Source organism: Belonocnema kinseyi, chromosome 6, assembly GCF_010883055.1.
Source record: "Belonocnema kinseyi isolate 2016_QV_RU_SX_M_011 chromosome 6, B_treatae_v1, whole genome shotgun sequence".
Lineage (NCBI taxonomy): Eukaryota > Metazoa > Arthropoda > Insecta > Hymenoptera > Cynipidae > Belonocnema > Belonocnema kinseyi.
In genome coordinates this window covers 26923842-26945205 of record NC_046662.1, presented here as the reverse complement: position 1 = coordinate 26945205, position 21364 = coordinate 26923842, and the positions used below count along the sequence as shown (strand labels likewise).

At 29.6% G+C, this 21364-nt stretch overlaps 1 long non-coding RNA gene across 1 annotated transcript in view; it reads left to right on the top strand.

Moving 5' to 3' along the window:
- LOC117174788 overlaps positions 1–5365 on the top strand; it is a 40397-nt gene extending 35032 nt beyond the window's left edge. Inside the window, exon 3 of the long non-coding RNA XR_004467362.1 lies at positions 4838–5365. This is a non-coding gene — a long non-coding RNA (uncharacterized LOC117174788). The remainder of the gene's footprint in view (positions 1–4837) is intronic.
- Positions 5366–21364: the final 15999 nt, after the last annotated feature.

The window sequence follows — 21364 nt, the reverse complement described above, 5'->3', positions numbered from 1 at the left end:
TCTGTGAATTTGATGAATACCGCAAATGCCGTCAATTCCATGGATCCCGCGAATCGCTTGAATTCTGTGAATTCCGAAAATTCCATAAATTTTGTGAATTTCTTCATTTCCATAAATTCCTCGAATTCCGCGAATTTCATGAATTTTGTGAATTTCGCGAGTTACATGAATTCTGTGAAAAACTTAAATTCCGTAAATTCTGTGATTGCAATAAATTTCACGAATTTCTTGAATTATATGAATTCTGTGAAATCCATGAATTACGCGAAGTCCATCAATTTCTTGTATTCCATGAATTCCGTGATTTCGATCATTTCCGCGAATTCCGTGAATTCTATAAAATTCAATGAATTTAATGAATTTTACAAATCCACTGAATTCTGTGATTTAGATAAATTTCTTCAATTCCATGAATTCCTGGAATTACAGCAATTCATTGAGTTACATGAATTCTATAAATTCCGCCAATTCCCTAAATTATGCGAATTTCATGACTTCCGCGAATTCCATGAATTTCGTAAATTTCATTATTTGCATGAATTCCTTGAATTTTATGAATTCCGTGAATTTCTTAAATTTTATCAATTTCGCGGTTCCCTCGAAATTCATAAATTCTGCGAATACCGTGACTTTTGTGAATTTCATGAATTCCGTGAATTCCTTAAATTCCCTGAATTCCATTAATTCCGTAATTTTCTTGTGTGCAATTTCTATCTTACAAACGCTTTAATACTTGTATTGGAATGCTGGACGGTTAATTCACGATTTACAACACTTACAATACATGTATTGCAATTTCGTCATTCGAATACCATGTTTGCAATTTTACCTTACACTTGTGTTGCTTGTATTAGGATTTTACAAAATAAGTATAGTAGCCAGTAAGACTTTTGTATCAATTCTCAAAATCAAAAAAATATCGATTCTCAAAACACAGGAAATTCAAGGAATTCAACGATTTCATGGAATTCATGGAATTCGCGGGATCGACGAAATTCACGGAATTCAAGGAATTCTCAGAATTCACAAAATTGAAAGAATATATGGAAATCAGGGTATTCACAGAATTCACCAAATCCATAGAATTCAACAAAATAATAGAATTCATAGAATTCAACGAATTCACGAAATTCAATGAATTCATTAAATTCACGGAATTCAAGGAATTTCTCAAATTCACGGAATTCATAGGATTGAGGGAATTCACTAAATTTGTGGAATTCCAAGAATTAAAGGAATTGAATTATTTCAAGCAATTCATTGAATTCGCACAATGGAATGAATTTAAAGAATACACAGAATTCAAAGAACTCACGGAATTCAAAAAATAAACGAAATTCAAAAAATTCGCAAAATTTAAAAATTACCAAAATTCAAGGAACTTGTGAAATTAACGGAATTCGTGCAATTCACGTAATTTTCATTTAAATACTTCTTTAAAAGTGAAACACTTTATACAAAATTTATTTTCTCTGTTAAAGCTTCATCATTTCAGTTGGAAAATTACCTCTTTTGGTGAAAATTTAACAATTTGTTCAAAGTACGTCCCTTTAGTTAAATTCAATTACTTTGTTAATAATTCTCTTTTTTTGTTGTTGAAGATTTAGTTAAAAACTTCATTTTCATAAAAACAGTCGAATTTTCAACGAAATAGTTAAATTTTTGACTAACAAAATAATTTGTAACCTAAAAAGATGAATTTTTAATAAAAATGTAATAAATTATATTTCAACATGAAAATATTTTGATTTAAAATTAAAAACAATTAAAAACTATTAAAGACGAATTTTTCACAAATTAGTTGAGTCCTCAACTAAATAGATTATTTTTCAAACAAACAGTTATATTGCTAACCAAAAATCGATATTCCTAGAAACGAATTTTCAACAAAGCATATAAGTTTTTAACAAAATAGTTACATTTTTAACCTAACACATTACATTTTTTACAAAATACATTTTCTGCCACAAAAATAAATTTTCCACCAAAAAGACGTATTTTCAACAAAATAAATGAATTTTCTAATACAAATTATAAGCTTTTAATGAAAAATGAAATAGTTTTCTGTAATTTTCGCGCCGAAAATAAAAGAATTCTACAAAACAGTTGAACATGCAACCAAATAGTTAAATTTTTAGTTATAAAAATTAAAATTAACTTTAAAAGGATGAATTTATAAACAAGAAATGTAACAGTCGCTATTTTTACAAAAAATAAGATTTTAATTTAAAATAGAATCCAGTCGAATTTAACACATACAGACAAAAAGATTAATTTTCAAACAGGAAGATTTATTTTTTAATAAAAAAATACGCATTTTCGACAAGCAACATACATTTCAACCAAATAGATGAAATTTTTAATTTAAAGAAATCATTTTTGTTACCGAAAAATGAAATATTTAAATTTTAAATAAAAAAAAAATTCTACAAAAAAGAATAATTTTAAACCGCAAAATATAAAATTTCAACACAAAATTAAAATTTCAGGCAACAGTAGAATTTTCAACCATATAGTTAATTTTTAGTGAAAAAATTAATATTTAACTCAAAACGATGAATTTTCAACAAAATATGTAATAGTTAATATTTCAACCTAATTATAATTGAATTTAAAGAAAAAACAGTCAAGACAACAGATTTCTGATGAAATTTTTATAAAAAATTTTTCAAAATATTAATTAGTTGATTAATTTTCTACCAAAAATGTTTTTAACAACAAATGGAGTAGTTAAATGTTCAATTAAGAAAGGTTTTTGTTTCAACGAAACAAAAACAAATTTTTAACTAAATGGACTAACTTTTAATAAAGTAGATGAATCTTCAAAAGAAAAAAAATTATTAGCAAAGCAGTTGAATTTAAACAAAAACAGAGAAAATGAAATTTTCATAAAGTGCTTAACTTTCAAATAATTATTTGAATTTGACCAAAAACATACATTTTCAACCAAGAATATTAGTTTTCTACAAAAGAAATTGTCTATGAAGTACATACATTTTTCAACTAAATAATTTAATTTTCTACTAAAAACAATAAATTTGTGACAAGCAAAAAGAAATAAATATTCAACGAAAAAGTTAAATTTTTACCAAGAAATATTGGTTAGAAAACAAAATTATCTAAAATGTTGAATATTTAAACCAGAAAAAATCAATTTTTTACTAAAAAGGAAGCAATTTGTAGTTTTAGTTTCAAAAATAAACGACTAAAATTATGTTTAACCAAAAATACTGAATCTTGAAACGAAAATATGAACTTCCAACAAATAATATTCTGTTTCTACCACAGAAGACGAATTTTTAACAAATTATATAAATTGTTTAGCGATTAGTTGTAATTTCATCTAAAAAATATAAACTTTCAACTGAAAAATATAAATTTTCATCTAAAAAAGATAAATTAACAAACCAAAAAAATAAAGTTTAAGAAGGCAGATTAATTTGTTGCTAAAAATAAAACAATTCAATTTTCAATTGCATTTTTAATTGCAATTTCAACTGAATTTTCAACCAAGAAAGATTTTTCGAAAAACAAAATTATCCAAAAGGTTGAATACCCAAGTCGAAACGAATAAATTTTCAACCAAATGAATGGAATAATTTAATTCTTAGTCTTGCAAATTAATCACTGAAATGAACTTTCAGATATAAGTAATGAATCTTTAACCAAATTAATAAATTTCCAACTAAAAGGATGAATCTTCAACAAAAACCATAAATTGTTTATCAATTATATTTAATTTCTGCCAAAGAAGATGAATTTCTAAAAAAATACATGAATTTTCAACTAAAAATCATAAATTTTCTACTGGAAAAGATCAGTTTTCAAAGAAGATGATCAACAAGACGAATTTTTAACTTATAAGTTGAATTTTCAATCCTGAAAGACTATTCGAAAAACAAAATTGACCAAAATTTTGACTTTTGATGCCAAAGCGGTGAATTTGGTAAAAAACAGTCGAGCTTTTAACCAGAAAATTTTAAAACAAAAAGATGAATTTTCTACGATGAAAAGATTTTTTATAAAAATGCATGAATTTCGAGCCCAAAAAAAGAAATTTTCGACCATAAATATATAAATTGGATTTTCAGTTTACAATTTCCAAACAAAAATAGGATAATCAAATTTTCAGATAAAAAGAAATAAATTTTCAATGATAAAAAAAGTTTTTGACATAATTGTTAAATTCTCAACAAAGGAAATTAATTTAAAAATAAAATTGTATATAGTGTCACGAGTGATAAATTATCGATAAAAAATATGTTAACTTTCCAGCCAAGAAGAATAAACTTTTATCCAAACTTAATTAGATTTTCTAATTAGTTTCTATTAATAAGCGAAAAGAGAAAAATGGGGGAATAGAGGGAAATATATAAAGTCTATTATAAATAAATATGAGTTTTAATAATTTGAAAATTATGAAAAATAATAGTTTAATTGAACGGTAAGATTCATTTGTAAAACTGAATCCTTGTTATTTATCAGCACATTTTCTTTTCAAAAATTAGTTTCTTTCAAATTCCACGTTTTTTCTCTAAAAGAATGTATATGTTCATTTTCTAAATTTATAAAATGCTAGTAAAATTTTGAGAAAAGGGGGAAGGTTAAATCAAATTTTATGATATCTGACAAGTAATGTGGTTGGTTTCAACATTTCGGAAAAACACCTTAACTAATTTGTGGATGATCCCTTTTGAAATACACCATTTGCCAATAAAAGTTTTTAAAGTTTTTTTTTATGTGCGATATAAGTTAGTATTCTTAATTCGCTTTCTTGAATATTGATATAAATGCTTTGATTTGCATAAACTGACAAAATGATAATATGCATGAGCAGTCCCAGCCCTTGGAGTCATCAACGCCACTCTCAGGCAACAATGTGTCTAACTGTCTGAACTCCTTGGTGAGAACAAATACTATCGTAAACAGAGGATTATGGAAACACTCAGGGATCAACTAAGACGATTGGTGGAGCTGAATGTGTATTGCATACTTGAATTTAGTTAACTTGTTTTGAGCTAAATGTCAACATAATCGGTATTAGCAAGTCACATTTCGACTGCTCTATACAGTATGGAACCAAGATCGGATGATTTGATATAAGAGATCTGTACGGAAAGTATCCGATCTTGTCGTGTACCAGGATTGAGATTTAATTCTAGTGGATATTTCAATTTAAGAAAGAACCAAAAATCACAGGGAGCGGGTTCAGGCCTGTATGGGGACTACCGAAGCAGTGTGGAAGGTGCTTGTGCAATTTCTGGTGCTTCTCCAGAAATTGCTGAATAAGCTGCGATCAATTAGCCGGAGTTCCGTGTATGGAATCAAGTGTATATTTATCGATTGTCACAGTTAAAATTTTTGTAATGAAATAAACAAAAGCAGGCTATTCTACACTACTTAATAAAATTTTATGGGATTCGCTAGAATATTCACTACTAACACAAATAGCGCAATACCCACGATTATTAAAGTGTCTTAGTTTGATTGCCTGATTATCATATTAGAATATGTGTTTCTGTATGAACCTCTATAAAATATTATGATTTATAAATCATAATAAATATTTAAAATTCTACATCGGCATTTGTACAATTTTAATTTCAATATTCTTCAGCTTTCAGCAATTGAAAGATTTTCGATTTTAAAAATGTAGGAATAAAAATTATTCAACCTTGATGACTTTGAATATTAGGGTCAAGCTTTGAATTTTAGATTTTTTAGTTTAGGGAAGTTTGATTGCTTATCATCAGCATTATAGAAATTTCTTATTGAAGATTATCGAAATTGGAAACTCTGCAATTTTGAAGATTAAAAATTTAAAGTTCTTCGATATTGAAGATTTGCCATATGAAATTTTTTAATTTTTAAAATATACAATTGCAAATTCGTCAATTTTCAAGAATTATATTTTAGAGGTATATAATATAGCATATTTTTTTCAGTAATACAATTTTTAAGATTCACAATTAAATATTTTTCAGTTTTTATGATTTTTAATTTAAAATTATTCAATGTTCAAGACCAGCAACTGAAAAATCGTTAATTTGAAAGATCTATAAATAAAAATGATTAAATTTCGATGATTTCGGAAACCAAAATTGAAATTTTCAAAAATAAAGTTTGCAAATTGACGAAATTTGAAATTTAAATCACCAAACATTTTTTTCAGTACTTCAATTTTGAAGATTCACAATGAAATATTTTTCAGTTATTATGATTTTTAATTTAAAATTATTCAATCTTCAAGACCTGCAACTGAAAACTCGTTAATTTAAAAAATCTATAAATAAAAATTCTTGAATTTCGATGATTTCGGAAACCAAGATTGAAATTTTCAATTTTAAAAAATAAAATAAATAAAACAAAATTTTTAAACCTGGAGCTTATATCCATTTTTGATTTCTATCTTTATCATTAAAAGCTCCTCAGTTTTTGAAATCTAAAATTCAATTTCCTAACTGTTTCAAGTCTCATAATTGAAATTTCTTGATTCTTGTAAATATATAATTCAAAACTGTTCAATTTTCAAGATTTATATTATAAGGTATTCACCTTTAAACGGTTTTGTTAGCAGCTCAATTTTGAAGATTTAAAATTGAAAGTTTTTCAATTTACATTATTTGCAATTTAAAATTCTTCATATTGCACTAATTATCAGATATATTTATCAATAAAAATTGAAGGTTTTAATTCTAAAAGTTAAAAATGAACTAAATTTAAAACTGAAAACATTATGATGAAAAAATTTATCATTTTTGGAAGTGAAAGCTTGAAAAGTTTCAATTTTTTAATTTTTAGCATAATATAATCTTCAATTTTAAAGATTCAAAATTAAAAATTCCACGCATTGGAAGATTCATAATTGAAAACTCTTGAATTTTTTTAATCCTATAATTGCAAATTATTCGAATTTAAAGATTTATATTTTAAAGTTATTTAATTTTACACGATTTTTTTTAATAGTTCGATTTTTAAGATTTACGATTGAAAGTATTTCAATCCTCATAAGCTGCAATTTTAAATTCTTCGATTATGAATATTCACAATTAAAGGCTTTTCAATATTTAAATCGTATAATAGAAAATAATGTAATTTTAAATGTTTTAATCAGAATACTTTAATTTTAAAGTTAAAAAGTGGAAATTAATTTAAAATTATAGATTTTTTATGTCTACAATTGATAGATTTATAGATTATATAGAATGGACTGATTCATTGCAAATTCTCTCATTGTGAACCGTAACTATTTACTATTTTTACGAATACATTTTCTTAAATAAAAAATTACCATATAACTGTTCAACTTTATTTCTGAAAGATCAATTAAAAATTTTTAATTATGCATCATTCATAAAGGCAACAATTCTGTTATTAACTTTTTGACCACATCTTTAAAGATAAAAAATAACCATCTATTAAGTAAACCAAACAGCAGAAATAATCAATTTCATTTAATGATAAAATGTATTTATATCTTAATTTTTTCAAGAATTATTTTTTTTTTAATACTGTGAATGAATTCTTAATATAGTTGTAAACTTGAAAAGGGTTAATTTTAACCAAAAGTGGGATACATCAATTTTCTTCAAAAAAAAATAATTTTGAGTTAAATATATCGAATTTTCTAAAACAAAAGTAAATTTTCAAACGAACAGTTACATATTTAGTTAGAGAAGTAATTTTTTAACTTTAAATGATGAATTTATAAACAAAAATGTAATAGTTAATATTTTAACCAGAAAAGATTTTAATTAAAAATAAAAGACAGTCGAATTTACCCAATAAATAAAAAGTTGTGTTAATAAAAAACTGATCTAACATTGAATTGCGATTATTTAACAAAATTTATGAATTTCCTACTAAGAATGATAGATTTTCAACCAAACATGAAACAGTTATATTTTCATTTAAGAACATTAATTTTCTATTCGTAAACTTATTAGTAAAAAAATTATAGGTCTGGTGAAAAAATTGTAGGTACTGGTAAATAAAATTGTCAGTAAAAGTGAAAAAAATGGTCGTTTCTAGTAAAAAAATGTGCAGGTCGTGACAATTTTTGGCCGGTTTTAGAAAATGTAGAAAGAAATTAAGGAAGGGAAAGTAGTGGAAGTTATACAAAAATTAGGGAAGGAAAAGTAAGACAAAAAGGGTGAGGGGAATTAAGAAAGTGTGGTTGAAGGAAATAAGGGAAATGAAGGTTGGGGAAGTGGGAGAAGTAAGGGGTGGGGAATTGACGAGAATGAGGGTAAGGGATTTAGGAGAAACTACAGAAAGGAAAATAGAGGAAATGAGGTGAGAGATGTAAGATTAGAGCTGAGAAAGGAATTGGGGGAAGTGGTTCAAAGTGAGGAGGTATGGTAATTAATGAAAAATCAGCGGAAGGATATAAGAGAAGTGACAGGAGGGATACCAAGAGAAGTGATGGAAGTATGGAAATACAGGAACTGACGGGAAATGTGGAGTATGGAGGTGAGAAGAAACCCAGTAGTTGTGCAGGTGGAAAAAGAAAAGCAAGCCGAGAAGAGGGATCGTTAGCTGTGAAAGTGAGGAGAAAGAGGTAGAAGAGGAAGAAGTTAAGGAAAGGAGGTAAAGCGAAGGTTAAAAAGAAGTAAGGATAGGTACGGGTTGTGATCAAAGTAAAAATAGAGGGACTGAGAGGAAATAAAGAGGTAGGGGAAATAATGGTAGATGGAAGAAATTACAAGAGAGGGAATGTTAGCTATTAAAGTGATGAGAAGGGGGCAACGGAGGAAGAAGTGAAGGTAAGGAGGTGAACCGAACGCTAAAAGGAGGGAAGGGAAAGTAGGGGTAATGATGGTAGGCGAAATAGAGGAAATAAGGGAAAATAAAGAGTTTTGGCAGTAAAGGAATGACTGTTAGGTAGTGGAGGTGAGTACAGGAAGAAAAGTAAAGGAAAGGGAGTGTTAGTTATGCTAGTAAAGAGAGAGGGGAGCAGAGAAGGAAGAAGTTGGGAAGGGAAGGAGAAATGAAGATTGATGAATAGGAAAAAAAGGGAAAGTAAGGGTAGTATAAGAGAACCTTTTCATGTAAGGAAATTTATGTAAAATTCTTTGCCTATCCTAAAATATTAACTTAAAAAAGTGAATCATAACTCGTTGAACTTAAATATATAATTCAGCTGCCGTGAAAGGAAATCTGTCAACCAAGCGAATCTCTCGGCTTTCATAGGGTTTCCAATGTATCAAAAGAATCGACCAGCACTCGACATACGATACATCAGGACCGATCGCGATGGGTATGAAAAAAATCAGATACCATTGCAATGGATTTGAAAAATAAATCCCTGACTCTTCGTTGTTTTCGAACCCATCCCACTTCGAATCACTAGAGTGCAACGGCGATCCAAACTTCTCTATTGACTGACAATATGACGCGGGTCTAGTACTCGGTAGCGGTACTTCCGGTTCCGTCCTGAACACATGGCGAGATGGTTCAAATATTTTGCAGCGTTTCTGTGCACAAGAATTTATAACTACTTGGTCAGCAATTGCGTCATATAAACTTGTACATAATTTCAACTAATAACATAAATTACAATACATAAATTGCAATAAATACAGACATTTGTAGTGCTGCATTTCGATACGAGAACTTCAAATATTTTGATCGGTCTCGTTCGTTTTCGAAACGTATTCTAAAACCAACTTCTCATGCATTCATTTGTTAAAAATTACATCGTCTCATATCTAATTTCCGATTCAATTCGACCGATAATATCGGAAAAATCAAGGCTGTCATAATAAAAGTGACTTTTGAAATTAATTACATATTCGTATGTAAAAATGTAAATAGATTCTACAGAGCAAAACCCACCTTCTGGAGATTCGTGCAAGAAAGGGATTTGTTTTTCAATTTATATATTTTAAAATATATTTACAAGATTCGAAATTTAAATTAGGTTCGCACTTTTACAATTTTAAAAAATTCTACTAAAAATGCAATGGATAATAGTATATAATTGGCGGGTGATTTTGGTTGAAAATTCAGCTATTTTGGTAGAAAATCAAATATTTGTTCAATAATTAAATTTTCTGTTGAGAATTCAATAATTTTATTAAAAACATTGTTGTTTTTTGTTGGTTGAAGATTCGTCTTTCTGGCTTGAAAGTTCAACTTTTTTGTTAAAAATTAAATTTTTTGTTGACAATTCAACAATTTGATTTAAAAAAAAATTTTATTAAGTTTCTTTGACAAAAAATTCAATTTTCCTATTTTTAGTTGAAAATTTGTCTTCCTGGCTTGAAAACCAACTATTGTGCTTCAGGTAGAAAGTTGAGCTATACGGCCAATCATTAAATTTTCGATTGAAAATTTAACAATTTGATTGAAAATATTGCTTATTTATTTGTTTATTTAATTCATTGTTTTTTACTGATAATTCATCCTTTTTGGTTCAACTATTTTCATATAAATTTGAAATTCTTCGTTCAAAATTAAATTTTGTGTTGAGAATTGAACAATTTTATTGACAAAATTATCTTTCGAAATTAATTTTTTTATTGAAAATTGAACTATCCCATTTTTGGTTGGAAATTCGTCTTTCTGGCTTGAAAACTCTAATATTTTGGTTTCTAGTAGAAAATTCAAAAATTTGGTCAACAATTATGTTTTCTGCTGAAAATTCAACAATTTGATTAAAAATATTGAATTTTTTTGTTGAAATTTTTTTTGGGTTAAGAATTCATCTTTCTGGCTTAAATATTGCACTATTCTCTTTTTAGTAGAAACTTGAACTATTTGGTCATTTAATCATTTTCGTAGAAAGTTCAACTTTTTGGTTCAAAATTAAATTTTCTGTTGACAATTCAACAATTTGATTGAAAATATTTGTTTTCTATTTCTGATTGAAAATTCTTTTTTTTTTTGCTTGAAAATTCAACTATTTTGGTAAAAAGTTCAGCTATTTAGTTATGAATAAAATTTTCTCTTGATAATACAGCAATATAATTGGCTTCTTTTTTAAAATAATTTTTTTAAAGTACAACTTTTAAAAACGAAAATAAAAAAAGCAATATTTTTGTTTAAGTGTTTTAATAGTCTTATAATATGGAAAATGTGAATATAAAATTCTGTTAACATAAGGTAATTAAACTTTAAGCAAAGTAGTTAGATTTTTTACCAAATAGCTAAATTTGTAGCGAATAGAAAGTAGACTACTAAAGTTTCAGAAAAAAAATTAATTTTTTTCAAAAAGAGCAAATTTTCAACAAAACAGTTCAATCTCGACCAAAAAATTAATTTTTTAACAAAAAAAATATGATTTTGTCCTACCTCTTAAGATTTGACCAAAAAAATTAATCTCAAAAAATTAATTTCAAATAAAAAAGTTCAATTTTTAAACAAAAGTTTAATTTTTCACTTAAAAGTTTGCGTTTTAACCAAGAAGATTAATTTTCTTGAAAATATAAATTTTCAACAAATCAAATGAATTTTCACCCAGATACTTCGATTTTCAACAACAACAAAATGCATTTTTTATTCCTAATTAATTCATAATTTGATTATGAATTCTACAGGAAATCTTTTTCAGTTTTCAATATTAATTTATTTCAAAAATTTGCAAACATAAGGATATAAATTGAACATATTAAAAAGATTCAAACAAATATGTAAGTGACAAAATATTTTTTTTAATGCACAAAAATTGATAAAGATTTCCTGAGACTCAGGAGGATTTTCAATTCTCAAGAAAGGATTTATTAATTTCAAGAGATTTCAAAATATTTCCAGAGATTAAAAAAAAATCCAAATAGTTTTGGAAGAATTCCAGAAATTTTTAAAATTTCACAGTTATCTTAATACAAAAATAATTCGTTCCATTTGATCTCCTGTTTGACTCATAATTTAATAAATCTGAGAATATGTTGTATTTATTTTTTTTTACTTGTCAATAAGAAAATACTATTGGAACTGTAAATATAAGTTCTGAGGAAGAATTCTCTAAATAGAGGGCTTGTAGGGGTCGAAAATAAACAAGAGGTTTTAAGAGGCTCAACTTTAGCAGCCCTTATACAATCCCTATAATTTCTGGTTGTTTCCAAAATTAGAGGATCCTCTAAAAGGAAACCTATTTCGAGACGTAGAGGAAATAAAACAGAGTTAGATGAAGTAGCTATTAGCTATTCCTGAAGGTGACTTTAAAGAGTGCATCAGAAAGAGGAAGGATCGCTGAAAAAAGGTTATGGCCTCCCAAAGAGAATACTTTGAAGGGAGTATCATCCCCATTGACTAGAAATAATTCTACACAAAATCAATTTCGATATCCTCTCCAACATTATAATAAATCGAATCTAATCGCAGCATGTTCAACAAAAATACTTGGATGAAGTTAGTATTATAAGATAAAAGTTCTTGTTCGTTTTGCAATTCTTCTAAGACCCCAACGAGTCAATATTTAACAGGATTCAACTTACACCCTGCTGCCTACTTTCGTAGATAAGCACTAGTCGATGGATCGTACGGAGTTGAAAATCGTCTGAGTAGCATGGGTATAACGTACGATCAGTGCGGTGCTGGAAGTGCAGGTAATTCAGATCCGCTTAACGCCGCACTTTTATGTGAAGTCATACGGATATGGTCTAAAGAGTTCAACAATTTTCACTAGAGCCAAAAAGAAACAAAACTTCCCTATTTATAGCCTTTTAGTTTTAGAAGAAAAGACATTTCTGAAAAGGAATATACTGGAAGAAATGAGCAACATACAAATGGTAAAAAGGCCTGGATCCAATTCAGCAAGTCTTGTTTTTAGTACGTTTCTTTGGTCTTCAAACCCCAGTGATTACTACCAGCCCCTAACAACGTTCTATACAACTACCTAGCAACGGAGAATAATAAACTTCTATAACGGCCAACATGAGCTCTTAGAAAAGCTAAATAACATCCCCTAGTAACGGTCATTAATAATCCTTAGCAACGGCCTCAAACAACTTAAGCAACGTTCCGAAAAAATCCTTGCGAACAGTCAATGATAAGTCTTAGAAACGATTAATACAATTTACTTTAAACGGTCAATAAGAACCCCTATCGACAGCCGATAACACAACCTAGAAATTGACAATGATTACCTTCAGCAACATTTAATACAACAACCTTGAAAATGACGTCAATAACTTTTAGAATAAGTAATGAAAACCCTGAAAAGAGGTCAAGAACATTTACTAATAATTTCTACTACCAACCTGTAGACAAGGTCAAACAAATTTCTTAACAACAGTCAATTGAATCCCTTGCAAGGATCAAGAACAGTGCTTCGCAATAGATAATAACCTCATCTAGCATCCCATTACGCAACTCTCTAGAAACGGACAACAAAACCCTTAGAAAAGGTCAATAACATCCACTAGAAATGTTGAAATAAAAACTAGAACTAAAAAACCTCATTGTAGCCACGGCCAATAACAGCTTCCCAATAGCGGTCAATAGCAACACATAAAACAACAAGGGACTGCTAAGAGCTGCTCCTTGAAGCGGTCACGAACAACTTTCAGCTACATTTAATATAAATACTTATAAATAGACAAAAACAACCCCTATAAAAATCAATAACGTCCATTCGCAATGGTTGAGACCCACTTGTAACCGCAGTCAATAGCAACACTTAGCAAAAATGAACATAACTCCCAAGCCACGGTAAATAAAAATCCTCAGCAATGGCTTCCTGGACAACAAACAGCTTACTAGAAATGAACAATAGCAACCGTCAGCAACGTTTAGTAGAACTACGTAAAAACAGACAGGCACAACTCCTAGAAAATTTCAATAACATCCACAAACAATTATCAGTACCTACCCATAACTAAAGTCAGTACCAAACCATAACTAAGGTCAACGGCAACCCTAGGCAGAGATGAATAAAACTCCCTAGCAACGGTAAATAGTAGTCCTTACCATTAACCAATAACTGTCACTTTAAACCATTAATACAGCTTCCTAGAAACTGACAATAGAAACCTATAGGAGGGATCAATAACATCTACTAAGAATTGTTACTACCAACCGGTAGTCATGGCCAAAAAGAACCCTCAGCAGCAATCAATAGAACTCCCTCTCAATCAAGAACAATCCCCAGCAACAGATAATAGCCTCATATGGCATATAATTATACGACTCTCTAGAAGTGGACAATAACAACCTTTAGAAAAGGATAATAACTTTCACTATGAACGACTAATACCAACTTGTAGCCTCGGTCAATAGCAACTGCCTAGGAACGGTCAATAACAACACATAGAAACGGATAAGAATGGACCTTCGAAGCGGACATAATATCCCTCAGAAAAATTTAATGCTAATATTAAGAAACAGACAATAAAAATCCTAATAAAAAAGCAATAACATCTAGTAGTAATGGTAATACTAACCCGGAACCAGAGTCAATAACAACACTTAGCAAAGATGAAAACAATTCCCTAACAACGGTAAATAACGATCCTGAGCAACGGCTAATAACACCTTCTGAGAAATGAACAACAGCAAGAATCAGCAGCGTTCAATAGAACTACTTAGAAACGGACAGTAATAACCCCAAGAAAAGTTCAATAAAATCTCCACGCAATGGATTGTATGAACCCAAAACTAAGGTCAATAATAACTCTTAGCAAAGACGAATACAAAGCCCTAGCAACGGTAAATAATAGTTCTTAGCAACGTCAATAAGATCCTCGAATTATGGATAATGCCAACTTGTAACCAGGGCTAATAATAACTCCTATGCGACAGTCAATAGCAATACATAGAAACGTCTAAAAACGGCCTCTCAAAACGGACAAGAACAATCCTCAGCAACAATCAATACAACTGCTCAGAAACAGACAATAACAAACCCTATATAATTTTAATCAAATCTGCTAGTAATGGCTGATACCAAGCCGTAACTACGGGCAATAACAATACATTCCACTGTTGGAGACAATTCCCTAACAACGGTCAACAAAAAGCCTTAAAAACGACTAGTAACACTTTTTTAGAAACGGGCAATAACAACCGTCAACAACGTTCAATATAATTACCTAGAAACGGAAAATAAAAACCTGTAGAAAATATCAATAACAATCACTAGCGACGGGTAATATCGATTTGTAACGGCGGACAACAACAGCTAATATCCTCCATTGGCAACAGACAATAATAATCCTTAGCAATGGATAATACAACTCAGTAGCAACAGCAACAACAGAAAATAACAGCCCTTAGATATTATCAATAACAACCCTTAAAAAGAGTTTATTAATCCCTTATGAACAATTATTAAAACTCCCTAGAAACGGAGAATAACAATCCTGAACAACGATCAATAACAATTCTTAGGAACGGCCAATAACAATCCCTAGAAAGGTAAATAAAACCCTCTCAAAACGATCAATATTAACGGAAAAACAACTCTTATTAACGATTAATACAAATTCCTAGCAAAGGATTATAACACCTCTTTAAAAATAGATAATAACAACATTCAGCCACGTTCATTACAACTACCTAAAAATCGACAGTGAGAACCCGTAGAAAAGGCCAGTGAGTACTCCAAGCAATGATTTACATTAACTCGTAGCCACGGTCAAGAACAGCCCTCAGAAACGATTAATACAGCTGCCTCGAAATGATCAATAACCATCTTTTGCAGTAACTAACAAGTTCCTCTAGCAACGAATAATAATAAACATCGACAACGATCAATACAACAATCTAACATTAGTCAATAATAATTCTTAGCAAGGCTCAATAAAACCCGCTGAAAACGGACAATAATAACCCTTAAAAAAATCAATATCTTTTACTAGCGATGGTTAATATTAACTTGTCGCCACGGGAAATAACAGCACTTAAAAATGACCAATAAAACTTCCTAGCAACGGTCAATAACAATAATTAGCAACAGCTAATATCCTCTTCTAGCAACAGACAACAACAACCCTTCACAAAGTTCCTAACAACGTTTGTAACAGAAAATAACAAACCCTTAAGAATAATCAATAGCAACCTTCAAAAATAGTTTTCAAAAACCCTTATAAACGAATAATAAAACTCCTCTCTCTAGATACGGAGAATGACAAGCCCTAACAACGGTAAATAATAATCTTTAGCAACGGCCAATAATAAGCCTTAGTCAATAAAAATCCCTTGAAATAACACAGCCACACAAAAAAAATAAGTGTGCGGATCTGGTAACAAGACACACGTATTCCTATGGATTTTGGGGCCCTGAATTCAAATTCGGTATCAAAAATCACCCATCACGTCATGGTTGAGCAAACCTCAAAAAATGATGAAAAATCATGCAATGAGGCAAATAAATTTCAAAATAATGCCAGTGATGCAAATTTTCACTTCAAAAACATGTCGACAACTGTGAAGGATCAACCCTTGTCTGATATCAACTTATTTAACATAACTTTACCCAACAGAACCTGACCTCACCTAACCTGAATTAACAGAAATTTATTGAATTACACGTAAAGCTCTTGAAGCATATTTTCCCAGTAGCAAATGTGTTCTACATCGAATGGGTCAACTCGAGCCTGACCTAGAAATAAATCTAACCTAGCCTAACCTAACCTAACCTAACCTCATGATACACAATTAAACTGATTGTGTTGTCCCGTTGTGTTTGCGGTACTGTTTGAATCAGCTTGGGCTAACCTGCAAAGGGGTCAAACCTATCCTAACCTAAAAAACCTGACCTAACCTAACCTAACCTAACTTAACTTCACGTAACACAATTAAACTCATTGTGTTGTCCCGTCGTGTTTGCGGTACCGTTTCATTTAGCTTCGGCTTAACCTACATAGAGGTTTAACCTATCCTAACCTAAAAAAACCTGACCTGACCTAACCTAGTCGAATGAAATTCAACCACACGTGTAGCTATGTAAGCATACAGTTCTCAGTCTTAAATGTGTGCTATATTTAATAGGTTAACTCGATCTTGAACTACAAATGACTCTAACTTAACAGAACCTAACGAAATTTTGCTTAACGCAACACAACTTAACTTAAGTGTTCCCGTTGTAACACAATAAAATTCATTTCATTGTACTACAGTTGGTTAAAACTGTAGAAGAAGGTGCAAGAAAAATGTAAATCCTGAGGGGACACATTAGAAGTTTCCACTCCATAGGATAATGAAGATCCCATGGAATAAGTGGAGGCCGAGAGAAAGGTAAAATTAGTCCCCTTCCCCTTCTACTGTGCAACGAAACCACCCCTCATTAGATTTGAAGTTGCTGCAGGCCCTCGATTTTAGGTCCCTCATACAGATAATCCCTTTGTCTTTCAACTCAATCATTTCCTCACTATTTCCACGCCTATTCGTCAATTTAAGCTTTTTTCTGTCTCACGTTATTTTTCATATTTTTGCAAAAATATGGATAAAATTTTTTAAAATTGATTTTTTTTCTTAACAAAATAGAGAGCCTCAAATAGTTAAAATTTTCATCGACCAAATTCAAACTTTAAACGTCACAATTGTAATTGTTCTATTTTGAAGTTATTTAATTTATAAACAAAGTCGTTCAATTTTAATTTAGAAATAACAATTAAACCGCCGGCTAAAATAGGTAAAAAGTACATTTTTTGATTCAAAATACGATGCCGACTGAACCTGTGGACCGATTTGATGGTTTTTCATTTCAAGCTAATAAAATTTCAAAGAAAGGTATGAAACTTCATTTATAATTTAGTTTTTCAATTTTTGTATTAATAAAAAAATGAATATGACGAAAAAAATTACAATTTTTTCTATTTGACGTTCCCGGTGCTCGACAATAATAAGAAAATTGTTTTAGTCGCTGACAACCTCTTAGGATGAGGGCCCCCGGCGGGGGCCTGCATGGATGTTCCAGGCGTGGAAATTCTACGGGGGCACCGTGGAGGGCCCAGCTCAGTTGCCCTCACGAATCAACGATTAAAATTTTAAAGTCCAAATGACGTATATTTTTTTGACACTACCTATTTTAGGGTTTCATGATTTCAGACTTACAGGCAATACAATTCTATCAAAAATTGGATGAGACTTTTTCGAAATTCGAAATCGCACAATTTGGATATTCCATAGGGGCCCCCAGAGGAGCCTCAGCTCGGTCACCCTCACGGATCAACCATTAAAATTTCAAATTCCAAGGCACTTATATTTTTTGACACTACTCATTTTATGGTTTCATGATTTTAGACTTACAAGCAATTAATTTCAGTCAAAAATTGCAAGACACTTTTTTGAAATTCAAAATCGCACAATTTGGATGTTCCATAGGGGCCCCCGCAGAGGACCAAGCTCGGTTGCCCTCACAGATAAAAGATTCAAATTTCAAACCCCAAAGGGTGAATATTTTTTTGACACCACTAATTTTAAGGTTTCATGAGTTCAGACTTGCAAACAGCGGAAAAAAATGGACATAAAAAAATAGGGTTCACATTATAGTTCATGCATTCTAAAATGTCAAGAAATCATCCCTGAGATATGCCAGTACATGTGCCAGCACTGGCTAAAAAAACGTAGAGGCAATCCATGAGGGCAAGTCATGTGGACCCTAACGGGGGCTCCCTCCATTTTTCCACACGAGTTGTAGTCAAAAAAATTTGTTTTTTTTTCGAATCAATTTTTTTAAATTGAGAAACTTATGATAATTTCAAAAAAATTTATAATTTTTTGATAAATTTTGTAATTTTTTCAACATATTTAATAAACAAATGAATTATTTGGGCATTTGTCGACGAAAAAACTCATTTTTTTCAACGTCAATCCTTTTAATTGGGAACTTCACGATAATTTCAGTAAAATTCATAATTATTTGAATAATTTCATGTTTTTGATAAACAAATTTATTTTAAAAATGAATTATTCGGGCCTTTGTCGACGTAAAAACTCATTTTTTTCTAAGTCAGTCCTTTTCATTTAAGAAAAAAATATCTTTTTTCCATTCAGTACTAATACAGTTGGCCAACACAAAAGAGTTCGAATACAAGGAATGATTAAACAATATATTTGATAATTGTTATACATAAAGTCTATAAAATAAGAAAAGTCGGGTCACTCACGAGTCTGTTAGAAAAATCATAATATTATGAACTTATTATGAATGTTGCTGAAATTAACATGAAGTTCTGTATTAAAAGGACTGACATCGAAAAAAAACAACGAATTTGTCGTCAACAGATGCCCGAGGAATGCATTTGTTTATTAAATTTGTTTAAAAAAAGTAAAATTTATCAAATAGTGATGGATGTTGCTAAACTTATCATGAACTTCCCAATAAAAAGACTGGCGTTGAAAAAAAAACGAATGTTTCCGCCAATAAGTGCTCGAATAATGCATTTGTTTATTAAAATCGTTTGATAAAATTATAAAATTCATTAACAAATTATGAATTTTCTGAAATTATCATGAAGTTCCTAAATTCAAAAAATTGACATCGAAAAACACGAATTTTTTTGACGACAAATGCTCAATAATGCACTTGTTTATTAAATTTGCTTATAATATTGACAATAACAGTCTTAAGAGAAATTTTGTTTATAAAAATACTGTTTTCATTTAAATTTCTTGCGATTTTGTTAATTTTTTACGACTTAAAAGAAAATTGATATATAAATAGCGATAAAATGGATAAGTTTGAAGACAAAGGGATATCTTTATGGGGACTTAATATTGAGGGCCTCAAGCAACTTCAAATCCATTGATGATGCCCCCCCCCAGATAGGACAGCCCTACCAGATAATAAATCTCCACACACAATCAGATTTTTAATTTTTGTTATTTTAAATTAAAAATTTGACTTAGATGCTGAAAGCATTGACGACATTAATTTGCTGATTGTGAACTCTCTCTTGTTAAAGCTTCCTCGGACTTGACGAACACATTGTCATCACGTGTCTCGTGATTCGCACTCAAATTTATCTCTGAAATTTTATATCATTCCCATAATTTTTATATTATTATAATTCATAACTTGAATTGATATTAAAACAGACGTAGTTTCATTGCCCCGTATGAAAAAATGCGCATTCATAAAAAAAATAATTTTTATTAAACATTTTATTGCAACTTTTGTCGTTTTTCCATAAACTGAATTTGCTAATTTCCAATGTTATTTTTATGATTTAGACTTTACTCATACGATCTACTGATTAGCCTTACCATTTTTTGACTCCTAAATTATGTGTATATATAAATTTTTTTTTTTGAAAATGCATTTATATATTTAAAAATCTTTGAAATGCTTTGAAATTATTGAATAAAAAAGTGTAATTTTTGGATTTTCCATTTTTTGGCTTAAAAGGTTCATTTTCGTGTGTTTTTTGGAATTTTGTAAATGCTATAATTCTGGTAATTTTTGGTTTTACAAAAAAATTCATCAGGTTAAATTGTTAAAATTCTTCAATACTATATGCATCCGTACAGAGAATTTTTGAATTTAAAAAAAAAGTTATCTCAAAAATATTTAAAATACGCTCACATTTTGACTTTTTATCCAAAATGGCTGTCTAATAAATCGTGGCTTTTAGTTTATAAATACAGACAGACCGACAGAGACATTACTAAAAACCTGTTTTTCGGATTCAGAAGGTCTCAAAATGTGGACATTTGACAAAAGCTGAAGGGGGGTCAAATTTTATACAAATCTAATACCTTCTCTGATTAGAATGTAAAAGAAGCCATTAATAAAAATTTTTTGCTCAACTTTCGGTGAAAAAATGTTATCTATTTACTTTTTCTTAGCTTGTGTCGTGTGTAGAAAAATTTAATTTGTGTATTATTACTATTTTTTTTATAAATAAAACAAAAAGTGCGTGTCCTATAAAAAAGTGATTAATAACAAATTTTTAGATATTTTTTGGGTGCATAATGTTTGTTTTATCATTTTTCACCTATCTTGCATAGTTTGACCGCAAAGTACAATTTTTGATTATTTTTTGTGAGGTCAAAATTTGAGTTTTCAAATTTTCTGAAAAATTCAAAAAGTTGTTATAGTAATCTTGTAGGGGATCGTCCACAAATTACGTAAGACGTTTTTCTTTTGTTTGAATAAAGACGAGCATAAAATTGCTGTGAAGTTGAGAAGGACACAACGATATAAACAAAAGAAAAACGTTTTACGTAATTTGTGGACGATCCCTAGGGCGAAAGAAAATTAACATTGTTCTTTTCAAATACTATAAACCAGTGTACAGAGAATTTTTGAATCATGAAAAAATGTGGTTCCAATAATTTTCAAAATGTGCTTACTTTTAGAATTTTTATCCAAAATGGCTGACTAACGAACTTGGCACTTTAATCGGGACACTAAAAGAGTGTACTAAAGACCAGTCTAATAGATTAATTTTTTCAAACGTTATTGTGGAAACAGATA